Raw genomic sequence first — 25,332 nt, forward strand, 5'->3', positions numbered from 1 at the left:
ACCTGCCCCCCAAACCCTGCACCCCAAAACCTTGCACCACAAATCATTTTCCTTCAAATCCCACACCCAAAACTCGTACACCCCAAGATCCTGCACCCCAAACCCCTGCCCCCTAAACTTTGTACCCCCAAACCCTGCCCCCCAAACCCTGCACCCCAAAATCTACAGTCCCAAACCATGCACCCCAAAATACTGCACTCCAAAATCCTGCACGCCCAGATTTTACACTCCCAAACCCTTCACCCCCAAAACATTCACCTCCTAACACTGAGCCCCCAAATCCTGCACCCCCAAATCCTGCCTCATCAAGCCCTGTACCCTGAAGCCGTGCATCCCAAAAGCCTGCACTGTAAATCCTGCCCCCCAAACCTGCACCCCAAAATTGTCCCCCATACAACCTTAACCCCCCCAATCCTGAATCCCCCTAATCCTGCACCCCAGATCCTTGCCCCCAAGCCCTTCACCCCCAAACCTGGCATCCCAAACCCTGCCCCCCAAATATCTCGCCCCCAGATCCTTCCCCCAAACCATTTCCCCCGAATCTTGTAGGTCCAAACCCATCCCCCAAACCCCTGAACTCTGCTCCTCCAAACCTTGTCACCCAAATCCATCACCCCCAGATCCTGCTCCCCAAAACCTGCACCCAAAATCGTGCCCCACGAACCCTGCACCCCCAAATTCTGACCCCCAATCAATGCACTGACAAACCCTGCACCCGCAGATCCTTCCCCCCCCAACCCGGCACCCTGAAATCCCTCACCCCAAATCCCTGCACTCTCAAATCTTGCATCCTCACAAAATGTGCACCCCAAGTTCTACCCCCAGACACCCTGCCCCCATTAATCCTGTACCCCCAAATCCTGCACCCCCAAGTGCTGAAACTTCAAACACTGCACATTCAAAGCCTTCCTTGCCCTGCCCTGCACCCCCAAATCCTGCAACCCCCTAAATCCTCCGACCCCCAGGTCCTGGAGCCCTGAACCCTGCACCCCAACCCCTCACCCCAAAGCCCTGCACCCCCAAATCCTGCCTCTAAACCCTGAACAACAAGGTTCTGCACCCCAAGCCCTGTTCGCTGATATCCTGCACCCCAAACCCTGTACCCCCAAATTCTGATCCCTGCACCCCCAGATCCTGCACCCCAAGATCCTGCTACCGTAAACCCTGCAACCCCAGGTCTTCCTTCCTTCCTTCCTTCCTTCCTTCCTTCCTTCCTTCCTTCCTTCCTTCCTTCCTTCCTTCCTTCCTTCCTTCCTTCCTTCCTTCCTTCCTTCCTTCCTTCCTTCCTTCCTTCCTTCCTTCCTTCCTTCCTTCCTTTTTTTCCCCAATCCTGCCCCCCCAAATCCTGCCCTACCATGCTCTTCACCCCAAGCCCCTGCACCCCAAATTCCTGTTACCCTCAACCCTGAAACCCCAAATCCTGCCCCCAGATCCTGCAGCCCCACAGCGAGCACCTCAAAATCAAGTCCCCCCAAAACCTGCACTGAAAACGCTGCAGCCCCAGATCCAGCATCCCCAGATCCTGCACCCTCAGATGCTCCTGCCAAAAACCCTGCACCCCAAACCCTGAACTCCCAAACTCTGCACCCAGAGCCCTGCACCCTCAAATCCTGCACCCCTAACCCTGAACACACGAACCCTGCACCCCAAACCTCACCCGAAAGTCCTGCACCCCCAGACCCTGCTCTACCAAACCCTTCACTGCAGACCCCTGCACCCCAAGATCCTGAATTCCAAAGTCTGCACCCCGTGATCATCCATCCCCAAACCCTGCACCCCCAAATCCTTCACCTCAAAACCCGGCACCCCAGAATCCCGAACCACCAAATCTTGCACCCCCAAATCCTGCCCCCTCAAACCCTGCACTTCAAAACCCTGCAGCCCCAAATTGTCCCCCCCAAGCCCCTGTACCCCTAAACCATGCACCCCATTATTCTTTCCCTCAAACCCTTCACCCCCCAGCCGTACAACCCCAAGTCCTGCACCCTAAATCCTACATCCCCAAACCCTGGACCCCCAAATCCGGTCCCCCAACAATGCACCCCCAAACCCTGCACCCCAAATCCTGCCCCCCAGCTTGCACTCTGCACCCCCAAACCGTGCACTCCCAATCCCTGAATGCCCAAGTCCTGCACCCCCACGTCCTTAACGCCCAAAATGTGCACCCCAGATCCTCCCCACCCAGTCCTGCACCCCTAATATTCCACCCTCTAATAATGCACCCCTAAGCCTCGCACCCTGAAAGCTGCATCCCCAGGTCCTGAGTCCCCAAACCCTGCACCCCCAAATCCCGCGCCTTTAAATCCTGTCCTCCTAAAACCCAGGACCCCCATAATTTGCCTCCCTAAACCCTGCTCCCCAAACCACTGCACCCCCAATGCAGCACCCCCAGGTCCTGAACACCCAAACCCTGCACCCCCAAACCCTGCACCCCCAAACACAGCACCCCGAAAGAATTCCCTCCCAAACCTTGCACCTCCAAATCCTGCACCTCCAAGGCCTGGAAACCCAAGCCCTTCAACCCCATCCCTGCAACACCAAATCCTGTGCCCCAAAACCCAGCACCCCAGAATCCTGCACCCCAAATCCTGCCCTACCAAACCTTTCACTGCAAACTCCTGCACCCCAAGATTGTGCTGCCCTAAACAATGAACCCCCAAATCCTGCAGCCCCAGGTCCTTGCCTCCCAAAACTCTGCACCCCCAAATGCTGCACCCCAAATCTCTCACCCCCAAATCCTTCCGCACAGAGTCCCAGAATGTCAGGGGTTGGAAGGGACCTGGAAAGCTCATCCGGTGCAATCCCCCCGTGGAGCAGGAACACCCAGCTGAGGTGACACAGGAAGGCCTGTACCCCACCACCCTGCACCCCCAAATCCTTCACCCCCAAACCCTGCCCCCCAAAACTCCACCCCTCCACATCCTGAACCCTGAAACCCCGCACCCCCAAATCCTCTGCCCCAATGCTCTGCACCCTTAACACTCTGCAACCTTAAACTTCCCCCCAAACCCTGAACTCTGAAACTCTGCACCCCAAAACCCTGATCCCCCAAATTCTTTCCCAAACCCTGCACCCTTGATTCCTGCACCCCCAGTTCCTGAACTCATGAAACCTGCACCCCCAAACCCCTGCACCCCAAACCCTGCACTCTTAGACCTGACTTCTAAACCCTGCACCCCCAAACGGTGCACCCCCAAATCCTGAAGCCCCAGATCCTTCCCTCCCATACCCTGCACCCCCACATCCTGAACCCCCAAATCCTGAACTCCAGGATCTTGCACCCCCAGACCCTGTACCCCCAAATCAGGCCCCAAAAACCCTGCACTCCCAACCCTGCACCCCCAAATCCTGCACCTCTAATCCTCCACCCCCTTAACACTGCACCCCCAAAACCTGCACCACCATATCTTGCACCCTCAAAACCTGAAGCACCAAACCTTGCACCTCCAAAACCTCCCTCCTCCAAACCCTGCCCTTCAAAATGCTGCACCCCGAATCCTTCTCCCCAACACCCTGCACCCCCAGATCCTGACCCCAAAACCCTGCACCCCAAATCCTGTACCCCAAAGCCCTGCACTCTCAAATCATACACACCCAAAACGTGTGCACCCTAAACCGTGCACCCCAAAATCCTAAACCCCTTAACCCTGCACCCTCAAATCCTCCAGACCCATGTCCCGAACCCAGCACCCCAAAATCTACCCCCCAAAACCTACATCCCCAAATAATGCACCCCCAGGTCCTGAACACCCAAAATCTGCACCCCCAAACCCTTAACTCCCAAAACCTGCACCCCCAATTCTGCCTCCCCAGGATCTGCAACTCAATCCCTGCTCCACTAAATCCTGCACCCACAAACCCTGGACCCCCAATCCCCTGTACCCCAAATCCTGAACCCCACAAGTTGCACCCTAAAATCCTGCACCCCAAATCCTGTCCTACCCAACCCTTCACCCCAAACCCCTTCACCCCAAGATCCTGCTGAACTAAACCCTGCACCCCCAAATCATCCCTCCCAGCCCTGCCCCCCAAACCCTGTCCCCCTAAAGCCTGACCCCGAAACCCTGCTCCCCAAAACCCTGCTACCCCAAACCTTGTACCCTCAGATCCTGCACCCAATATCCTGCAATCCCAAACAATGCACCCCCATATTCTGATCCCTACAACCTGCACCCCCAGATCCTTATCTCCCAAAACCTGTACCCCTGAATCCTGCACCCTTCAACCCTGCACCCCAAAACGCTGCACCCCCAACTTCTGCAGCCCCCAGTTCCTTAATGTGTGAAACCCACACCCCCAAGTTCTGCACCCCAAAACCTTACACCCGGAATCCTGCCCCCCCAAACCGTGCACCCCAAAATCAAGGCCCCTCAAACTTGCACTCAAAAGTCCGCACCACAAAATCCTGCCCCCCCAGTTCCTAAAGACATGAAACCTGCACCCCCAAAGCCTCACCCTAAAGCCCTGCAGCCCCAAATCCGGCCCTACCAAACCCTTCAGCCCCGCACCCCACGATCCTCCTACCCTGAACCCCAAGAGCCTGCACCCATAAATCCTGGAGCCCCAGATCCTGCACCCAACACCCTGCACCCCAGAACTCTGCACCTCCAGATCTAAACCCTTCAACCCTGCACCCCAAATCCTCCCCAAAACACTCCACCCCCAAAGCCTACAGCCCTAAATGCTGCCCCACAAACCCTGCACCCCCAGATCTGTCCCCCGAAACTCTGTGCCCCAACAGCACGCACGCTCAAATCCTCCACCCCACATCCTGACCCCCAAATCCCTCACCCCAAAACCCTGCACCCCAATACCCCAGACCACCAAATATTGCACCTCCAAATCCTGCCCCCTTTAGCCCTGCACTTCAAACCCTGCACCCCAAATCCTGCAACCAAACCCTGTACCCCTAAATCCTTGACCTCCACATCCCGAATCTCCAAACGCAGCAACCCCAAACCCTGCACCCCCAATCTCTGCACCCCCAAATCATTGTCCTTCAAATCCCACACCCAAAGCTCGTACACCCCAAGATTTTGCACCCCCACACACTGCACCCCAAATCCTGCACCCCCGAATCCTCCAGCCCCATGTCCCAAACCCCGAAACCCTGCAGCCTCAAATCTTGCATCCCCAAAACCCCAGCACCCCAAACTGTTCTCTCCCAAATCCTGCAAACTGCAAATCCTGCACCTCCTGCACCCCAAAATTCGACACCTCCAAATCTTAAACCCTTAAACCCTGCATCCCCCAAATCCTTCCCCCCAACACAGTGCCCCCCAAACCCTGCACCCCCAGTTCCTGCAGCCGCTAACTCTGCACCCCAAACGCTGCACCCTCAGATCCTGCGTCCCCCAACCCTACACCCCAAATCCTTTACCCCAAAATTCCCCAAACCTGCAAACCCAAATCCTGCACCCCCAGTTCCTGAACATGCGAACCCTGCACCCCCAAACCTGCAGCCCAAAGCCCTGCACCCCCAAATCCTGCCGTACACAACCCTTCACCCCAAACCTCTTCAACCCAAGATACTGAAACCCTAAGCCCTGCCCCCACCAAACCTACATCCCCAAATCCTGCACCCCCAGGTCCTGAACACCCAAAATCTGCACCCCCAAATCCCTTAACTCCAAAAACCTGCACCCCCAATTCTGCCTCCACAAGACCTGCACCCCCAAACCCTGCACCACTAAACCCTGCACCCCAAACCCTGTACCCCAAATCCTGACCCCCACAAGTTGCACCCTAAAAACCTGCACCCCAAATCCTGTCCTACCAAACCCTTCACCCCAAACCCCTTCACCCCAAGATCCTGCTGCCCTAAACCCTGCACCCCAAAATCATCCCTCCCAGCCCTGCCCCCCAAACCCTGTCCCCCTAAAGCCTGACCCCGAAACCCTGCTCCCCAAAACCCTGCTACCCCCAATCTTGCACCCCCCAACTCTGCACCCCCAGATCCTGCTGCTCCAAACCCTGCACCCCCAAATCCTCCAGCCCCACGTACCGATCTCCCAAACCCTGCACCCCACAACCCTGCACCCCACAACCCCTTCACCCCCAAATCCTGCACCCCCAGCCCTACCCCCAAAACTTTCCACCCCCAAATCCTGCCCTACCAAGCCCCCCACCCCAAACCCCTGCACCCCAAGATCCTGCTCCCCTAAACCCTGCACCCCCATATCCTCCTTCCCCAAACCCTGCACCCCAAAACACTGCACTCCAAACCACTGCACCCCTAAATCCTGCAACCCCAAATCCTGGCCCCCAAACCCGGCACCCCAAACTCCTGCACCCAAAGACCCTACTGCCCTACACCCTGAACCCCCAAAACCTGCACCCCTGGAACCTGCAACCCCAGACCCTGTAGCCCCAAATCAGGCCCTGCAAAATCCTGCTCCCCCGGCCTTGCACCCCCAAATCCTGCACCACCTAATCCTCCAACCCCCTAACCCCTTCTCCCCAGGGCCCATTGTGAACCATGGGGGACCCCCTTGTCACTGGGGACCCATTGTGACACCATGGGGACCTCCCCTTGTCCTCAGGGACCATTGTGACATCCTGGGGACCCCCCTTTGTCCCAGGGCCCCTTGTGGCACCATGGGGACCCCCTTTGTCCCCAGGGAAAGTTGTGACATCCCAGCACCACCCATTGCCCCCAGGGCCCATGGTGACATCCCAGGACCCCCCATTGTCCCCAAGGCCCATTGTGACATTCAGGGGACCCCACTTTCTCCCCAAGGTCGATGGTGACACCCTGGAACACAGTTTCAAACAGACTGTCTCCACACAAACAGGCACCTGTCTGCAGGTATCCTAGATCTTGATTCTTGAACTTGAGGAAACACGCGTCTGAGCAAAACTCCCAAACGCTTCCAGGAAAGACACAGGCTCTCCCACAAGCACACAAGTGTTTGCCCTCAGCTATAGATCAGGGACAAGCTTGTGAAGAGATGCCCTGCTATTCTTTCGCCTTATGGCATCATGTGTTTCGTTTCTCTTGGAGATCGATTGTTAAACGTCTTTCCTCGGGCGACTGTGAAGCATTTGCCAGCGGAGGAGAAGTAGCACGGAGCAGCATTCAGTACTGCCTACGAGTGTCTTTGCTACCCTACTAGCGGAGCTCCAAGAACAGGCACACATCTTCAGGTACCTTCCAAATGTGGATTCCCCTGCAGCCCCGTAGGCGGGCGTGCAGTACGCCAACCATCAACGGACGTTTTTCCCCTCAAGCCTGTCAGGACGTTGCTCGTCCGTCTTTCCCTCAATAGATGGGAGTAGGCGCGCTTGCGGATGTGTGCGTGTGTGTGGCCACGCGTTTGCTTAGGCATCAGTGTGTGAAAAGGTAGGTGCTTTTCTCTAGCTGCGTGTGCGTGCACATGGTGCTGGGTGCACATCCCTGGGTGCTCGTGGAAAGGTTTCTGCATGGTTTTCGCTGAGGAATCGTGTGTGTGCACATGGACAAAGAGAAGGCGCAGCAACCAGGTTCCAGCGCCAAAGAAGGCAAAAGGCAAGGTTTCCGGCGCTATCTCCTTCTCTCCGCAGACCTAGTCGCGCAAAGCAAGCCGCTAAGCCGGCGACCGGCAAGAGAGCTACAACGAAGCATGCCGAACGGAGAAAATAGCAGCAGCACATATGTTCACACCTTGTTTCTGCCATGTGCTTGAACGCCAAGACGTTCGTGCTTCTGCAGACAGGTGCCTGTTTGTGTGGAGATAGTCTGCTTGAAACTGTGTTCCTCAGCGCCCGCTCTTTCTCCCCGTCGCTCCACACGCCTGGGAGTCCCTTTCTTTCTCTCCACAAGCACGTGTGTTGACTTCGTCGCACATGTGCATCTGCACAAGCGTTGAGCTCAGCAGAGTGTGTCTCTTGACACTTGATGTGCATTGGCTGTGTCTGCGTGCTCCAGTGAAGAGAGAAACGGGAAATCATCTTGGTAGAGGCAACAAAGCAAAAGCGAGGCAGGATTGACATCTGCTCAACAGAGACGGATTCCCTGCGCTGACACAGTTCACAGTTACACGAGAAGCAATCTGAGCGGTCCATCGACCGGAGACGTGTTTCCCAAGAGGTCGTTTAGCGAGTGAACAGCAGTGTGCGCGACTTTCAGGAGTGTGCCTGGAAAGTGCCAGAATCACCAGAGCATCTGTGCAAAAGCTGCTGCCTCTGTGACCGCATTGAGGCACGTTCCCGTGTCTGCGAGTATATAGACGGCTCTTCCGCGTTCACTCCGAGGGAAACGGTCCGCTATTGCTTCTGTGCGTACAGACGCGATTCCCTTGTCTCTTGCGAACACAGGGAACTCTGTGCATCCAAATCTACAGGCTAAGGACGCGTCTGCATATGTTTTGGTGAACAATCGAGTGTGCGTGTTCTGACAGCTGCCTCTATGCAGACGTCTCCACAGAGCCACTTCTGAATGCCCCGCAGCCCAGGACTGAATGGATACACTAACAAGTGCACCGGTGTGAGCAACCACATATGCAGAAGGACGTCTTTCATCTCACAGAAGCGCGAACGTCTTGGCGTTCAAGCACATGGCAGAAACAAGGTGTGAACAGATGAGCTGCTGCTATTTTCTCCGTTCGGCATGCTTCGTTGTAGCTCTCTTGCTGGTCGCCGGCTTAGCGGCTTGCTTTGCGCGACTAGGTCTGCGGAGAGAAGGAGATAGCGCCGGAAACCTTGCCTTTTGCCTTCTTCGGCGCTGGAACCTGGTTGCTGCGCCTTCTCTTTGTCCATGTGCACACACACGATTCCTCAGCGAAAACCATGCAGAAACCTTTCCACGAGCACCCAGGGATGTGCACCCAGCACCACGTGCACGCACACGCAGCTAGAGAAAAGCACCTACCTTTTCACACACTGATGCCTAAGCAAACGCGTGGCCACACACACGCACACATCCGCAAGCGCGCCTACTCCCATCTATTGAGGGAAAGACGGACGAGCAACGTCCTGACAGGCTTGAGGGGAAAAACGTCCGTTGATGGTTGGCGTACTGCACGCCCGCCTACGGGGCTGCAGGGGAATCCACATTTGGAAGGTACCTGAAGATGTGTGCCTGTTCTTGGAGCTCCGCTAGTAGGGTAGCAAAGACACTCGTAGGCAGTACTGAATGCTGCTCCGTGCTACTTCTCCTCCGCTGGCAAATGCTTCACAGTCGCCCGAGGAAAGACGTTTAACAATCGATCTCCAAGAGAAACGAAACACATGATGCCATAAGGCGAAAGAATAGCAGGGCATCTCTTCACAAGCTTGTCCCTGATCTATAGCTGAGGGCAAACACTTGTGTGCTTGTGGGAGAGCCTGTGTCTTTCCTGGAAGCGTTTGGGAGTTTTGCTCAGACGCGTGTTTCCTCAAGTTCAAGAATCAAGATCTAGGATACCTGCAGACAGGTGCCTGTTTGTGTGGAGACAGTCTGTTTGACACTGTGTTCCTCAGCGCCCGCTCTTTCTCCCCGTCGCTCCACACGCCTGGGAGTCCCTTTCTTTCTCTCCACAAGCACGTGTGTTGACTTCGTCGCACATGTGCATCTGCACAAGCGTTGAGCTCAGCAGAGTGTGTCTCTTGACACTTGATGTGCGTTGGCTGTGTCTGCGTGCTCCAGTGAAGAGAGAAACGGGAAATCATCTTGGTAGAGGCAACAAAGCAAAAGCGAGGCAGGATTGACATCTGCTCAACAGAGACGGATTCCCTGCGCTGACACAGTTCACAGTTACACGAGAAGCAATCTGAGCGCTCCATCGACCGGAGACGTGTTTCCCAAGAGGTCGTTTAGCGAGTGAACAGCAGTGTGCGCGACTTTCAGGAGTGTGCCTGGAAAGTGCCAGAATCACCAGGAGCATCTGTGCAAAAGCTGCTGCCTCTGTGACCGCATTGAGGCACGTTCCCGTGTCTCCGAGTACATAGACGGCTCTTCCGCGTTCACTCCGAGGGAAACGGTCCGCTATTGCTTCTGTGCGTACAGACGCGATTCCCTTGTCTCTTGCGAACACAGGGAACTCTGTGCATCCAAATCTACCGGCTAAGGACGCGTCTGCATATGTTTTGGTGAACAATCGAGTGTGCGTGTTCTGACAGCTGCCTCTATGCAGACGTCTCCACAGAGCCACTTCTGAATGCCCCGCAGCCCAGGACTGAATGGATACACTAACAAGTGCACCGGTGTGAGCAACCACATATGCAGAAGGACGTCTTTCATCTCACAGAAGCGCGAACGTCTTGGCGTTCAAGCACATGGCAGAAACAAGGTGTGAACAGATGAGCTGCTGCTATTTTCTCCGTTCGGCATGCTTCGTTGTAGTTCTCTTGCCGGTCGCCGGCTTAGCGGCTTGCTTTGCGCGACTAGGTCTGCGGAGAGAAGGAGATAGCGCCGGAAACCTCGCCTTTTGCCTTCTTCGGCGCTGGAACCTGGTTGCTGCGCCTTCTCTTTGTCCATGTGCACACACACGATTCCTCAGCGAAAACCATGCAGAAACCTTTCCACGAGCACCCAGGGATGTGCACCCAGCACCACGTGCACGCACACGCAGCTAGAGAAAGGCACCTACCTTTTCACACACTGATGCCTAAGCAAACGCGTGGCCACACACACGCACACATCCGCAAGCGCGCCTACTCCCATCTATTGAGGGAAAGACGGACGAGCAACGTCCTGACAGGCTTGAGGGGAAAAACGTCCGTTGATGGTTGGCGTACTGCACGCCCGCCTACGGGGCTGCAGGGGAATCCACATTTGGAAGGTACCTGAAGATGTGTGCCTGTTCTTGGAGCTCCGCTAGTAGGGTAGCAAAGACACTCGTAGGCAGTACTGAATGCTGCTCCGTGCTACTTCTCCTCCAGTGGCAAATGCTTCACAGTCGCCCAAGGAAAGACGTTTAACAATCGATCTCCAAGAGAAACGAAACACATGATGCCATAAGGCGAAAGAATAGCAGGGCATCTCTTCACAAGCTTGTCCCTGATCTATAGCTGAGGGCAAACACTTGTGTGCTTGTGGGAGAGCCTGTGTCTTTCCTGGAAGCGTTTGGGAGTTTTGCTCAGACGCGCGTTTCCTCAAGTTCAAGAATCAAGATCTAGGATACCTGCAGACAGGTGCCTGTTTGTGTGGAGACAGTCTGTTTGAAACTGTGCTCCTCAGCGCCCGCTCTTTCTCCCCGTCGCTCCACACGCCTGGGAGTCCCTTTCTTTCTCTCCACAAGCACGTGTGTTGACTTCGTCGCACATGTGCATCTGCACAAGCGTTGAGCTCAGCAGAGTGTGTCTCTTGACACTTGATGTGCGTTGGCTGTGTCTGCGTGCTCCAGTGAAGAGAGAAACGGGAAATCATCTTGGTAGAGGCAACAAAGCAAAAGCGAGGCAGGATTGACATCTGCTCAACAGAGACGGATTCCCTGCGCTGACACAGTTCACAGTTACACGAGAAGCAATCTGAGCGCTCCATCGACCGGAGACGTGTTTCCCAAGAGGTCGTTTAGCGAGTGAACAGCAGTGTGCGCGACTTTCAGGAGTGTGCCTGGAAAGTGCCAGAATCACCAGGAGCATCTGTGCAAAAGCTGCTGCCTCTGTGACCGCATTGAGGCACGTTCCCGTGTCTCCGAGTACATAGACGGCTCTTCCGCGTTCACTCCGAGGGAAACGGTCCGCTATTGCTTCTGTGCGTACAGACGCGATTCCCTTGTCTCTTGCGAACACAGGGAACTCTGTGCATCCAAATCTACCGGCTAAGGACGCGTCTGCATATGTTTTGGTGAACAATCGAGTGTGCGTGTTCTGACAGCTGCCTCTATGCAGACGTCTCCACAGAGCCACTTCTGAATGCCCCGCAGCCCAGGACTGAATGGATACACTAACAAGTGCACCGGTGTGAGCAACCACATATGCAGAAGGACGTCTTTCATCTCACAGAAGCGCGAACGTCTTGGCGTTCAAGCACATGGCAGAAACAAGGTGTGAACAGATGAGCTGCTGCTATTTTCTCCGTTCGGCATGCTTCGTTGTAGTTCTCTTGCCGGTCGCCGGCTTAGCGGCTTGCTTTGCGCGACTAGGTCTGCGGAGAGAAGGAGATAGCGCCGGAAACCTTGCCTTTTGCCTTCTTCGGCGCTGGAACCTGGTTGCTGCGCCTTCTCTTTGTCCATGTGCACACACACGATTCCTCAGCGAAAACCATGCAGAAACCTTTCCACGAGCACCCAGGGATGTGCACCCAGCACCACGTGCACGCACACGCAGCTAGAGAAAGGCACCTACCTTTTCACACACTGATGCCTAAGCAAACGCGTGGCCACACACACGCACACATCCGCAAGCGCGCCTACTCCCATCTATTGAGGGAAAGACGGACGAGCAACGTCCTGACAGGCTTGAGGGGAAAAACGTCCGTTGATGGTTGGCGTACTGCACGCCCGCCTACGGGGCTGCAGGGGAATCCACATTTGGAAGGTACCTGAAGATGTGTGCCTGTTCTTGGAGCTCCGCTAGTAGGGTAGCAAAGACACTCGTAGGCAGTACTGAATGCTGCTCCGTGCTACTTCTCCTCCAGTGGCAAATGCTTCACAGTCGCCCAAGGAAAGACGTTTAACAATCGATCTCCAAGAGAAACGAAACACATGATGCCATAAGGCGAAAGAATAGCAGGGCATCTCTTCACAAGCTTGTCCCTGATCTATAGCTGAGGGCAAACACTTGTGTGCTTGTGGGAGAGCCTGTGTCTTTCCTGGAAGCGTTTGGGAGTTTTGCTCAGACGCGCGTTTCCTCAAGTTCAAGAATCAAGATCTAGGATACCTGCAGACAGGTGCCTGTTTGTGTGGAGACAGTCTGTTTGAAACTGTGCTCCTCAGCGCCCGCTCTTTCTCCCCGTCGCTCCACACGCCTGGGAGTCCCTTTCTTTCTCTCCACAAGCACGTGTGTTGACTTCGTCGCACATGTGCATCTGCACAAGCGTTGAGCTCAGCAGAGTGTGTCTCTTGACACTTGATGTGCGTTGGCTGTGTCTGCGTGCTCCAGTGAAGAGAGAAACGGGAAATCACCTTGGTAGAGGCAACAAAGCAAAAGTGAGGCAGGATTGACATCTGCTCAACAGAGACGGATTCCCTGTGCTGACACAGTTCACAGTTACACGAGAAGCAATCTGAGCGCTCCATCGACCGGAGACGTGTTTCCCAAGAGGTCGTTTAGCGAGTGAACAGCAGTGTGCGCGACTTTCAGGAGTGTGCCTGGGAAGTGCCAGAATCACCAGAGCATCTGTGCAAAAGCTGCTGCCTCTGTGACCGCATTGAGGCACGTTCCCGTGTCTCCGAGTACATAGACGGCTCTTCCGCGTTCACTCCGAGGGAAACGGTCCGCTATTGCTTCTGTGCGTACAGACGCGATTCCCTTGTCTCTTGCGAACACAGGGAACTCTGTGCATCCAAATCTACCGGCTAAGGACGCGTCTGCATATGTTTTGGTGAACAATCGAGTGTGCGTGTTCTGACAGCTGCCTCTATGCAGACGTCTCCACAGAGCCACTTCTGAATGCCCCGCAGCCCAGGACTGAATGGATACACTAACAAGTGCACCGGTGTGAGCAACCACATATGCAGAAGGACGTCTTTCATCTCACAGAAGCGCGAACGTCTTGGCGTTCAAGCACATGGCAGAAACAAGGTGTGAACAGATGAGCTGCTGCTATTTTCTCCGTTCGGCATGCTTCGTTGTAGCTCTCTTGCCGGTCGCCGGCTTAGCGGCTTGCTTTGCGCGACTAGCTCTGGGGAGAGAAGGAGATAGCGCCGGAAACCTCGCCTTTTGCCTTCTTCGGCGCTGGAACCTGGTTGCTGCGCCTTCTCTTTGTCCATGTGCACACACACGATTCCTCAGCGAAAACCATGCAGAAACCTTTCCACGAGCATCCAGGGATGTGCACCCAGCACCACGTGCACGCACACGCAGCTAGAGAAAAGCACCTACCTTTTCACACACTGATGCCTAAGCAAACGCGTGGCCACACACACGCACACATCCGCAAGCGCGCCTACTCCCATCTATTGAGGGAAAGACGGACGAGCAATGTCCTGACAGGCTTGAGGGGAAAAACGTCCGTTGATGGTTGGCGTACTGCACACCCGCCTACGGGGCTGCAGGGGAATCCACATTTGGAAGGTACCTGAAGATGTGTGCCTGTTCTTGGAGCTCCGCTAGTAGGGTAGCAAAGACACTCGTAGGCAGTACTGAATGCTGCTCCGTGCTACTTCTCCTCCGCTGGCAAATGCTTCACAGTCGCCCGAGGAAAGACGTTTAACAATCGATCTCCAAGAGAAACGAAACACATGATGCCATAAGGCGAAAGAATAGCAGGGCATCTCTTCACAAGCTTGTCCCTGATCTATAGCTGAGGGCAAACACTTGTGTGCTTGTGGGAGAGCCTGTGTCTTTCCTGGAAGCGTTTGGGAGTTTTGCTCAGACGCGTGTTTCCTCAAGTTCAAGAATCAAGATCTAGGATACCTGCAGACAGGTGCCTGTTTGTGTGGAGACAGTCTGTTTGAAACTGTGTTCCTCAGCGCCCGCTCTTTCTCCCCGTCACTCCACACGCCTGGGAGTCCCTTTCTTTCTCTCCACAAGCACGTGTGTTGACTTCGTCGCACATGTGCATCTGCACAAGCGTTGAGCTCAGCAGAGTGTGTCTCTTGACACTTGATGTGCGTTGGCTGTGTCTGCGTGCTCCAGTGAAGAGAGAAACGGGAAATCATCTTGGTAGAGGCAACAAAGCAAAAGCGAGGCAGGATTGACATCTGCTCAACAGAGACGGATTCCCTGCGCTGACACAGTTCACAGTTACACGAGAAGCAATCTGAGCGCTCCATCGACCGGAGACGTGTTTCCCAAGAGGTCGTTTAGCGAGTGAACAGCAGTGTGCGCGACTTTCAGGAGTGTGCCTGGAAAGTGCCAGAATCACCAGAGCACCTGTGCAAAAGCTGCTGCCTCTGTGACCGCATTGAGGCACGTTCCCGTGTCTGCGAGTACATAGACGGCTCTTCCGCGTTCACTCCGAGGGAAACGGTCCGCTATTGCTTCTGTGCGTACAGACGCGATTCCCTTGTCTCTTGCGAACACAGGGAACTCTGTGCATCCAAATCTACCGGCTAAGGACGCGTCTGCATATGTTTTGGTGAACAATCGAGTGTGCGTGTTCTGACAGCTGCCTCTATGCAGACGTCTCCACAGAGCCACTTCTGAATGCCCCGCAGCCCAGGACTGAATGGATACACTAACAAGTGCACCGGTGTGAGCAACCACATATGCAGAAGGACGTCTTTCATCTCACAGAAGCGCGAACGTCTTGGCGTTCAAGCACATGGCAGAAACAAGGTGTGAACAGATGAGCTGCTGCTATTTTCTCCGTTCGGCATGCTTCGTTGTAGCTCTCTTGCCGGTCGCCGGCTTAGCGGCTTGCTTTGCGCGACTAGGTCTGCGGAGAGAAGGAGATAGCGCCGGAAACCTTGCCTTTTGCCTTCTTCGGCGCTGGAACCTGGTTGCTGCGCCTTCTCTTTGTCCATGTGCACACACACGATTCCTCAGCGAAAACCATGCAGAAACCTTTCCACGAGCACCCAGGGATGTGCACCCAGCACCACGTGCACGCACACGCAGCTAGAGAAAAGCACCTACCTTTTCACACACTGATGCCTAAGCAAACGCGTGGCCACACAAACGCACACATCCGCAAGCGCGCCTACTCCCATCTATTGAGGGAAAGACGGACGAGCAACGTCCTGACAGGCTTGAGGGGAAAAACGTCCGTTGATGGTTGGCGTACTGCACGCCCGCCTACGGGGCTGCAGGGGAATCCACATTTGGAAGGTACCTGAAGATGTGTGCCTGTTCTTGGAGCTCCGCTAGTAGGGTAGCAAAGACACTCGTAGGCAGTACTGAATGCTGCTCCGTGCTACTTCTCCTCCGCTGGCAAATGCTTCACAGTCGCCCGAGGAAAGACGTTTAACAATCGATCTCCAAGAGAAACGAAACACATGATGCCATAAGGCGAAAGAATAGCAGGGCATCTCTTCACAAGCTTGTCCCTGATCTATAGCTGAGGGCAAACACTTGTGTGCTTGTGGGAGAGCCTGTGTCTTTCCTGGAAGCGTTTGGGAGTTTTGCTCAGACGCGTGTTTCCTCAAGTTCAAGAATCAAGATCTAGGATACCTGCAGACAGGTGCCTGTTTGTGTGGAGACAGTCTGTTTGAAACTGTGTTCCTCAGCGCCCGCTCTTTCTCCCCGTCGCTCCACACGCCTGGGAGTCCCTTTCTTTCTCTCCACAAGCACGTGTGTTGACTTCGTCGCACATGTGCATCTGCACAAGCGTTGAGCTCAGCAGAGTGTGTCTCTTGACACTTGATGTGCGTTGGCTGTGTCTGCGTGCTCCAGTGAAGAGAGAAACGGGAAATCATCTTGGTAGAGGCAACAAAGCAAAAGCGAGGCAGGATTGACATCTGCTCAACAGAGACGGATTCCCTGCGCTGACACAGTTCACAGTTACACGAGAAGCAATCTGAGCGGTCCATCGACCGGAGACGTGTTTCCCAAGAGGTCGTTTAGCGAGTGAACAGCAGTGTGCGCGACTTTCAGGAGTGTGCCTGGAAAGTGCCAGAATCACCAGAGCACCTGTGCAAAAGCTGCTGCCTCTGTGACCGCACTGAGGCACGTTCCCGTGTCTGCGAGTACATAGACGGCTCTTCCGCGTTCACTCCGAGGGAAACGGTCCGCTATTGCTTCTGTGCGTACAGACGCGATTCCCTTGTCTCTTGCGAACACAGGGAACTCTGTGCATCCAAATCTACCGGCTAAGGACGCGTCTGCATATGTTTTGGTGAACAATCGAGTGTGCGTGTTCTGACAGCTGCCTCTATGCAGACGTCTCCACAGAGCCACTTCTGAATGCCCCGCAGCCCAGGACTGAATGGATACACTAACAAGTGCACCGGTGTGAGCAACCACATATGCAGAAGGACGTCTTTCATCTCACAGAAGCGCGAACGTCTTGGCGTTCAAGCACATGGCAGAAACAAGGTGTGAACAGATGAGCTGCTGCTATTTTCTCCGTTCGGCATGCTTCGTTGTAGCTCTCTTGCCGGTCGCCGGCTTAGCGGCTTGCTTTGCGCGACTAGGTCTGCGGAGAGAAGGAGATAGCGCCGGAAACCTTGCCTTTTGCCTTCTTCGGCGCTGGAACCTGGTTGCTGCGCCTTCTCTTTGTCCATGTGCACACACACGATTCCTCAGCGAAAACCATGCAGAAACCTTTCCACGAGCACCCAGGGATGTGCACCCAGCACCACGTGCACGCACACGCAGCTAGAGAAAAGCACCTACCTTTTCACACACTGATGCCTAAGCAAACGCGTGGCCACACAAACGCACACATCCGCAAGCGCGCCTACTCCCATCTATTGAGGGAAAGACGGACGAGCAACGTCCTGACAGGCTTGAGGGGAAAAACGTCCGTTGATGGTTGGCGTACTGCACGCCCGCCTACGGGGCTGCAGGGGAATCCACATTTGGAAGGTACCTGAAGATGTGTGCCTGTTCTTGGAGCTCCGCTAGTAGGGTAGCAAAGACACTCGTAGGCAGTACTGAATGCTGCTCCGTGCTACTTCTCCTCCGCTGGCAAATGCTTCACAGTCGCCCGAGGAAAGACGTTTAACAATCGATCTCCAAGAGAAACGAAACACATGATGCCATAAGGCGAAAGAATAGCAGGGCATCTCTTCACAAGCTTGTCCCTGATCTATAGCTGAGGGCAAACACTTGTGTGCTTGTGGGAGAGCCTGTGTCTTTCCTGGAAGCGTTTGGGAGTTTTGCTCAGACGCGTGTTTCCTCAAGTTCAAGAATCAAGATCTAGGATACCTGCAGACAGGTGCCTGTTTGTGTGGAGACAGTCTGTTTGAAACTGTGTTCCTCAGCGCCCGCTCTTTCTCCCCGTCGCTCCACACGCCTGGGAGTCCCTTTCTTTCTCTCCACAAGCACGTGTGTTGACTTCGTCGCACATGTGCATCTGCACAAGCGTTGAGCTCAGCAGAGTGTGTCTCTTGACACTTGATGTGCGTTGGCTGTGTCTGCGTGCTCCAGTGAAGAGAGAAACGGGAAATCATCTTGGTAGAGGCAACAAAGCAAAAGCGAGGCAGGATTGACATCTGCTCAACAGAGACGGATTCCCTGCGCTGACACAGTTCACAGTTACACGAGAAGCAATCTGAGCGCTCCATCGACCGGAGACGTGTTTCCCAAGAGGTCGTTTAGCGAGTGAACAGCAGTGTGCGCGACTTTCAGGAGTGTGCCTGGAAAGTGCCAGAATCACCAGAGCATCTGTGCAAAAGCTGCTGCCTCTGTGACTGCATTGAGGCACGTTCCCGTGTCTCCGAGTACATAGACGGCTCTTCCGCGTTCACTCCGAGGGAAACGGTCCGCTATTGCTTCTGTGCGTACAGACGCGATTCCCTTGTCTCTTGCGAACACAGGGAACTCTGTGCATCCAAATCTACCGGCTAAGGACGCGTCTGCATATGTTTTGGTGAACAATCGAGTGTGCGTGTTCTGACAGCTGCCTCTATGCAGACGTCTCCACAGAGCCACTTCTGAATGCCCCGCAGCCCAGGACTGAATGGATACACTAACAAGTGCACCGGTGTGAGCAACCACATATGCAGAAGGACGTCTTTCATCTCACAGAAGCGCGAACGTCTTGGCGTTCAAGCACATGGCAGAAACAAGGTGTGAACAGATGAGCTGCTGCTATTTTCTCCGTTCGGCATGCTTCGTTGTAGCTCTCTTGCCGGTCGCCGGCTTAGCGGCTTGCTTTGCGCGACTAGGTCTGCGGAGAGAAGGAGATAGCGCCGGAAACCTTGCCTTTTGCCTTCTTCGGCGCTGGAACCTGGTTGCTGCGCCTTCTCTTTGTCCATGTGCACACACACGATTCCTCAGCGAAAACCATGCAGAAACCTTTCCACGAGCACCCAGGGATGTGCACCCAGCACCACGTGCACGCACACGCAGCTAGAGAAAAGCACCTACCTTTTCACACACTGATGCCTAAGCAAACGCGTGGCCACACAAACGCACACATCCGCAAGCGCGCCTACTCCCATCTATTGAGGGAAAGACGGACGAGCAACGTCCTGACAGGCTTGAGGGGAAAAACGTCCGTTGATGGTTGGCGTACTGCACGCCCGCCTACGGGGCTGCAGGGGAATCCACATTTGGAAGGTACCTGAAGATGTGTGCCTGTTCTTGGAGCTCCGCTAGTAGGGTAGCAAAGACACTCGTAGGCAGTACTGAATGCTGCTCCGTGCTACTTCTCCTCCGCTGGCAAATGCTTCACAGTCGCCCGAGGAAAGACGTTTAACAATCGATCTCCAAGAGAAACGAAACACATGATGCCATAAGGCGAAAGAATAGCAGGGCATCTCTTCACAAGCTTGTCCCTGATCTATAGCTGAGGGCAAACACTTGTGTGCTTGTGGGAGAGCCTGTGTCTTTCCTGGAAGCGTTTGGGAGTTTTGCTCAGACGCGTGTTTCCTCAAGTTCAAGAATCAAGATCTAGGATACCTGCAGACAGGTGCCTGTTTGTGTGGAGACAGTCTGTTTGAAACTGTGTTCCTCAGCGCCCGCTCTTTCTCCCCGTCGCTCCACACGCCTGGGAGTCCCTTTCTTTCTCTCCACAAGCACGTGTGTTGACTTCGTCGCACATGTGCATCTGCACAAGCGTTGAGCTCAGCAGAGTGTGTCTCTTGACACTTGATGTGCGTTGGCTGTGTCTGCGTGCTCCAGTGAAGAGAGAAACGGGAAATCATCTTGGTAGAGGCAACAAAGCAAAAGCGAGGCAGGATTGACATCTGCTCAACAGAGACGGATTCCCTGCGCTGACACAGTTCACAGTTACACGAGAAGCAATCTGAGCGCTCCATCGACCGGAGACGTGTTTCCCAAGAGGTCGTTTAGCGAGTGAACAGCAGTGTGCGCGACTTTCAGGAGTGTGCCTGGAAAGTGCCAGAATCACCAGAGCATCTGTGCAAAAGCTGCTGCCTCTGTGACTGCATTGAGGCACGTTCCCGTGTCTCCGAGTACATAGACGGCTCTTCCGCGTTCACTCCGAGGGAAACGGTCCGCTATTGCTTCTGTGCGTACAGACGCGATTCCCTTGTCTCTTGCGAACACAGGGAACTCTGTGCATCCAAATCTACCGGCTAAGGACGCGTCTGCATATGTTTTGGTGAACAATCGAGTGTGCGTGTTCTGACAGCTGCCTCTATGCAGACGTCTCCACAGAGCCACTTCTGAATGCCCCGCAGCCCAGGACTGAATGGATACACTAACAAGTGCACCGGTGTGAGCAACCACATATGCAGAAGGACGTCTTTCATCTCACAGAAGCGCGAACGTCTTGGCGTTCAAGCACATGGCAGAAACAAGGTGTGAACAGATGAGCTGCTGCTATTTTCTCCGTTCGGCATGCTTCGTTGTAGCTCTCTTGCCGGTCGCCGGCTTAGCGGCTTGCTTTGCGCGACTAGGTCTGCGGAGAGAAGGAGATAGCGCCGGAAACCTTGCCTTTTGCCTTCTTCGGCGCTGGAACCTGGTTGCTGCGCCTTCTCTTTGTCCATGTGCACACACACGATTCCTCAGCGAAAACCATGCAGAAACCTTTCCACGAGCACCCAGGGATGTGCACCCAGCACCACGTGCACGCACACGCAGCTAGAGAAAAGCACCTACCTTTTCACACACTGATGCCTAAGCAAACGCGTGGCCACACAAACGCACACATCCGCAAGCGCGCCTACTCCCATCTATTGAGGGAAAGACGGACGAGCAACGTCCTGACAGGCTTGAGGGGAAAAACGTCCGTTGATGGTTGGCGTACTGCACGCCCGCCTACGGGGCTGCAGGGGAATCCACATTTGGAAGGTACCTGAAGATGTGTGCCTGTTCTTGGAGCTCCGCTAGTAGGGTAGCAAAGACACTCGTAGGCAGTACTGAATGCTGCTCCGTGCTACTTCTCCTCCGCTGGCAAATGCTTCACAGTCGCCCGAGGAAAGACGTTTAACAATCGATCTCCAAGAGAAACGAAACACATGATGCCATAAGGCGAAAGAATAGCAGGGCATCTCTTCACAAGCTTGTCCCTGATCTATAGCTGAGGGCAAACACTTGTGTGCTTGTGGGAGAGCCTGTGTCTTTCCTGGAAGCGTTTGGGAGTTTTGCTCAGACGCGTGTTTCCTCAAGTTCAAGAATCAAGATCTAGGATACCTGCAGACAGGTGCCTGTTTGTGTGGAGACAGTCTGTTTGAAACTGTGTTCCTCAGCGCCCGCTCTTTCTCCCCGTCGCTCCACACGCCTGGGAGTCCCTTTCTTTCTCTCCACAAGCACGTGTGTTGACTTCGTCGCACATGTGCATCTGCACAAGCGTTGAGCTCAGCAGAGTGTGTCTCTTGACACTTGATGTGCGTTGGCTGTGTCTGCCTGCTCCAGTGAAGAGAGAAACGGGAAATCATCTTGGTAGAGGCAACAAAGCAAAAGCGAGGCAGGATTGACATCTGCTCAACAGAGACGGATTCCCTGCGCTGACACAGTTCACAGTTACACGAGAAGCAATCTGAGCGCTCCATCGACCGGAGACGTGTTTCCCAAGAGGTCGTTTAGCGAGTGAACAGCAGTGTGCGCGACTTTCAGGAGTGTGCCTGGAAAGTGCCAGAATCACCAGAGCATCTGTGCAAAAGCTGCTGCCTCTGTGACTGCATTGAGGCACGTTCCCGTGTCTCCGAGTACATAGACGGCTCTTCCGCGTTCACTCCGAGGGAAACGGTCCGCTATTGCTTCTGTGCGTACAGACGCGATTCCCTTGTCTCTTGCGAACACAGGGAACTCTGTGCATCCAAATCTACCGGCTAAGGACGCGTCTGCATATGTTTTGGTGAACAATCGAGTGTGCGTGTTCTGACAGCTGCCTCTATGCAGACGTCTCCACAGAGCCACTTCTGAATGCCCCGCAGCCCAGGACTGAATGGATACACTAACAAGTGCACCGGTGTGAGCAACCACATATGCAGAAGGACGTCTTTCATCTCACAGAAGCGCGAACGTCTTGGCGTTCAAGCACATGGCAGAAACAAGGTGTGAACAGATGAGCTGCTGCTATTTTCTCCGTTCGGCATGCTTCGTTGTAGCTCTCTTGCCGGTCGCCGGCTTAGCGGCTTGCTTTGCGCGACTAGGTCTGCGGAGAGAAGGAGATAGCGCCGGAAACCTTGCCTTTTGCCTTCTTCGGCGCTGGAACCTGGTTGCTGCGCCTTCTCTTTGTCCATGTGCACACACACGATTCCTCAGCGAAAACCATGCAGAAACCTTACCTCGAGCACCCAGGGATGTGCACCCAGCAGCACGTGCACGCACACGCAGCTAGAGAAAAGCACCTACCTTTTCACACACTGATGCCTAAGCAAACGCGTGGCCACACACACGCACACATCCGCAAGCGCGCCTACTCCCATCTATTGAGGGAAAGACGGACGAGCAACGTCCTGACAGGCTTGAGGGGAAAAACGTCCGTTGATGGTTGGCGTACTGCACGCCCGCCTACGGGGCTGCAGGGGAATCCACATTTGGAAGGTACCTGAAGATGTGTGCCTGTTCTTGGAGCTCCGCTAGTAGGGTAGCAAAGACACTCGTAGGCAGTACTGAATGCTGCTCCGTGCTACTTCTCCTCCGCTGGCAAATGCTTCACAGTCGCCCGAGGAAAGACGTTTAACAATCGATCTCCAAGAGAAACGAAACACATGATGCCATAAGGCGAAAGAATAGCAGGGCATCTCTTCACAAGCTTGTCCCTGATCTATAGCTGAGGGCAAACACTTGTGTGCTTGTGGGAGAGCCTGTGTCTTTCCTGGAAGCGTTTGGGAGTTTTGCTCAGACGCGTGTTTCCTCAAGTTCAAGAATCAAGATCTAGGATACCTGCAGACAGGTGCCTGTTTGTGTGGAGACAGTCTGTTTGAAACTGTGTTCCTCAGCGCCCGCTCTTTCTCCCCGTCGCTCCACACGCCTGGGAGTCCCTTTCTTTCTCTCCACAAGCACGTGTGTTGACTTCGTCGCACATGTGCATCTGCACAAGCGTTGAGCTCAGCAGAGTGTGTCTCTTGACACTTGATGTGCGTTGGCTGTGTCTGCGTGCTCCAGTGAAGAGAGAAACGGGAAATCATCTTGGTAGAGGCAACAAAGCAAAAGCGAGGCAGGATTGACATCTGCTCAACAGAGACGGATTCCCTGCGCTGACACAGTTCACAGTTACACGAGAAGCAATCTGAGCGGTCCATCGACCAGAGACGTGTTTCCCAAGAGGTCGTTTAGCGAGTGAACAGCAGTGTGCGCGACTTTCAGGAGTGTGCCTGGAAAGTGCCAGAATCACCAGAGCACCTGTGCAAAAGCTGCTGCCTCTGTGACCGCACTGAGGCACGTTCCCGTGTCTGCGAGTATATAGACGGCTCTTTCGCGTTCACTCCGAGGGAAACGGTCCGCTATTGCTTCTGTGCGTACAGACGCGATTCCCTTGTCTCTTGCGAACACAGGGAACTCTGTGCATCCAAATCTACAGGCTAAAGACGCGTCTGCACATGTTTTGGTGAACAATCGAGTGTGCGTGTTCTGACAGCTGCCTCTATGCAGATGTCTCCACAGAGCCACTTCTGAATGCCCCGCAGCCCAGGACTGAATGGATACACTAACAAGTGCACCGGTGTGAGCAACCACATATGCAGAAGGACGTCTTTCATCTCACAGAAGCGCGAACGTCTTGGCGTTCAAGCACATGGCAGAAACAAGGTGTGAACAGATGAGCTGCTGCTATTTTCTCCGTTCGGCATGCTTCGTTGTAGCTCTCTTGCCGGTCGCCGGCTTAGCGGCTTGCTTTGCGCGACTAGGTCTGCGGAGAGAAGGAGATAGCGCCGGAAACCTTGCCTTTTGCCTTCTTCGGCGCTGGAACCTGGTTGCTGCGCCTTCTCTTTGTCCATGTGCACACACACGATTCCTCAGCGAAAACCATGCAGAAACCTTACCTCGAGCACCCAGGGATGTGCACCCAGCAGCACGTGCACGCACACGCAGCTAGAGAAAAGCACCTACCTTTTCACACACTGATGCCTAAGCAAACGCGTGGCCACACACACGCACACATCCGCAAGCGCGCCTACTCCCATCTATTGAGGGAAAGACGGACGAGCAACGTCCTGACAGGCTTGAGGGGAAAAACGTCCGTTGATGGTTGGCGTACTGCACGCCCGCCTACGGGGCTGCAGGGGAATCCACATTTGGAAGGTACCTGAAGATGTGTGCCTGTTCTTGGAGCTCCGCTAGTAGGGTAGCAAAGACACTCGTAGGCAGTACTGAATGCTGCTCCGTGCTACTTCTCCTCCGCTGGCAAATGCTTCACAGTCGCCCGAGGAAAGACGTTTAACAATCGATCTCCAAGAGAAACGAAACACATGATGCCATAAGGCGAAAGAATAGCAGGGCATCTCTTCACAAGCTTGTCCCTGATCTATAGCTGAGGGCAAACACTTGTGTGCTTGTGGGAGAGCCTGTGTCTTTCCTGGAAGCGTTTGGGAGTTTTGCTCAGACGCGTGTTTCCTCAAGTTCAAGAATCAAGATCTAGGATACCTGCAGACAGGTGCCTGTTTGTGTGGAGACAGTCTGTTTGAAACTGTGTTCCTCAGCGCCCGCTCTTTCTCCCCGTCGCTCCACACGCCTGGGAGTCCCTTTCTTTCTCTCCACAAGCACGTGTGTTGACTTCGTCGCACATGTGCATCTGCACAAGCGTTGAGCTCAGCAGAGTGTGTCTCTTGACACTTGATGTGCGTTGGCTGTGTCTGCGTGCTCCAGTGAAGAGAGAAACGGGAAATCATCTTGGTAGAGGCAACAAAGCAAAAGCGAGGCAGGATTGACATCTGCTCAACAGAGACGGATTCCCTGCGCTGACACAGTTCACAGTTACACGAGAAGCAATCTGAGCGCTCCATCGACCGGAGACGTGTTTCCCAAGAGGTCGTTTAGCGAGTGAACAGCAGTGTGCGCGACTTTCAGGAGTGTGCCTGGAAAGTGCCAGAATCACCAGAGCACCTGTGCAAAAGCTGCTGCCTCTGTGACCGCACTGAGGCACGTTCCCGTGTCTGCGAGTATATAGACGGCTCTTTCGCGTTCACTCCGAGGGAAACGGTCCGCTATTGCTTCTGTGCGTACAGACGCGATTCCCTTGTCTCTTGCGAACACAGGGAACTCTGTGCATCCAAATCTACAGGCTAAAGACGCGTCTGCACATGTTTTGGT

Source organism: Patagioenas fasciata, chromosome 25 (assembly GCF_037038585.1).
Source record: "Patagioenas fasciata isolate bPatFas1 chromosome 25, bPatFas1.hap1, whole genome shotgun sequence".
NCBI classification, from domain to species: domain Eukaryota; kingdom Metazoa; phylum Chordata; class Aves; order Columbiformes; family Columbidae; genus Patagioenas; species Patagioenas fasciata.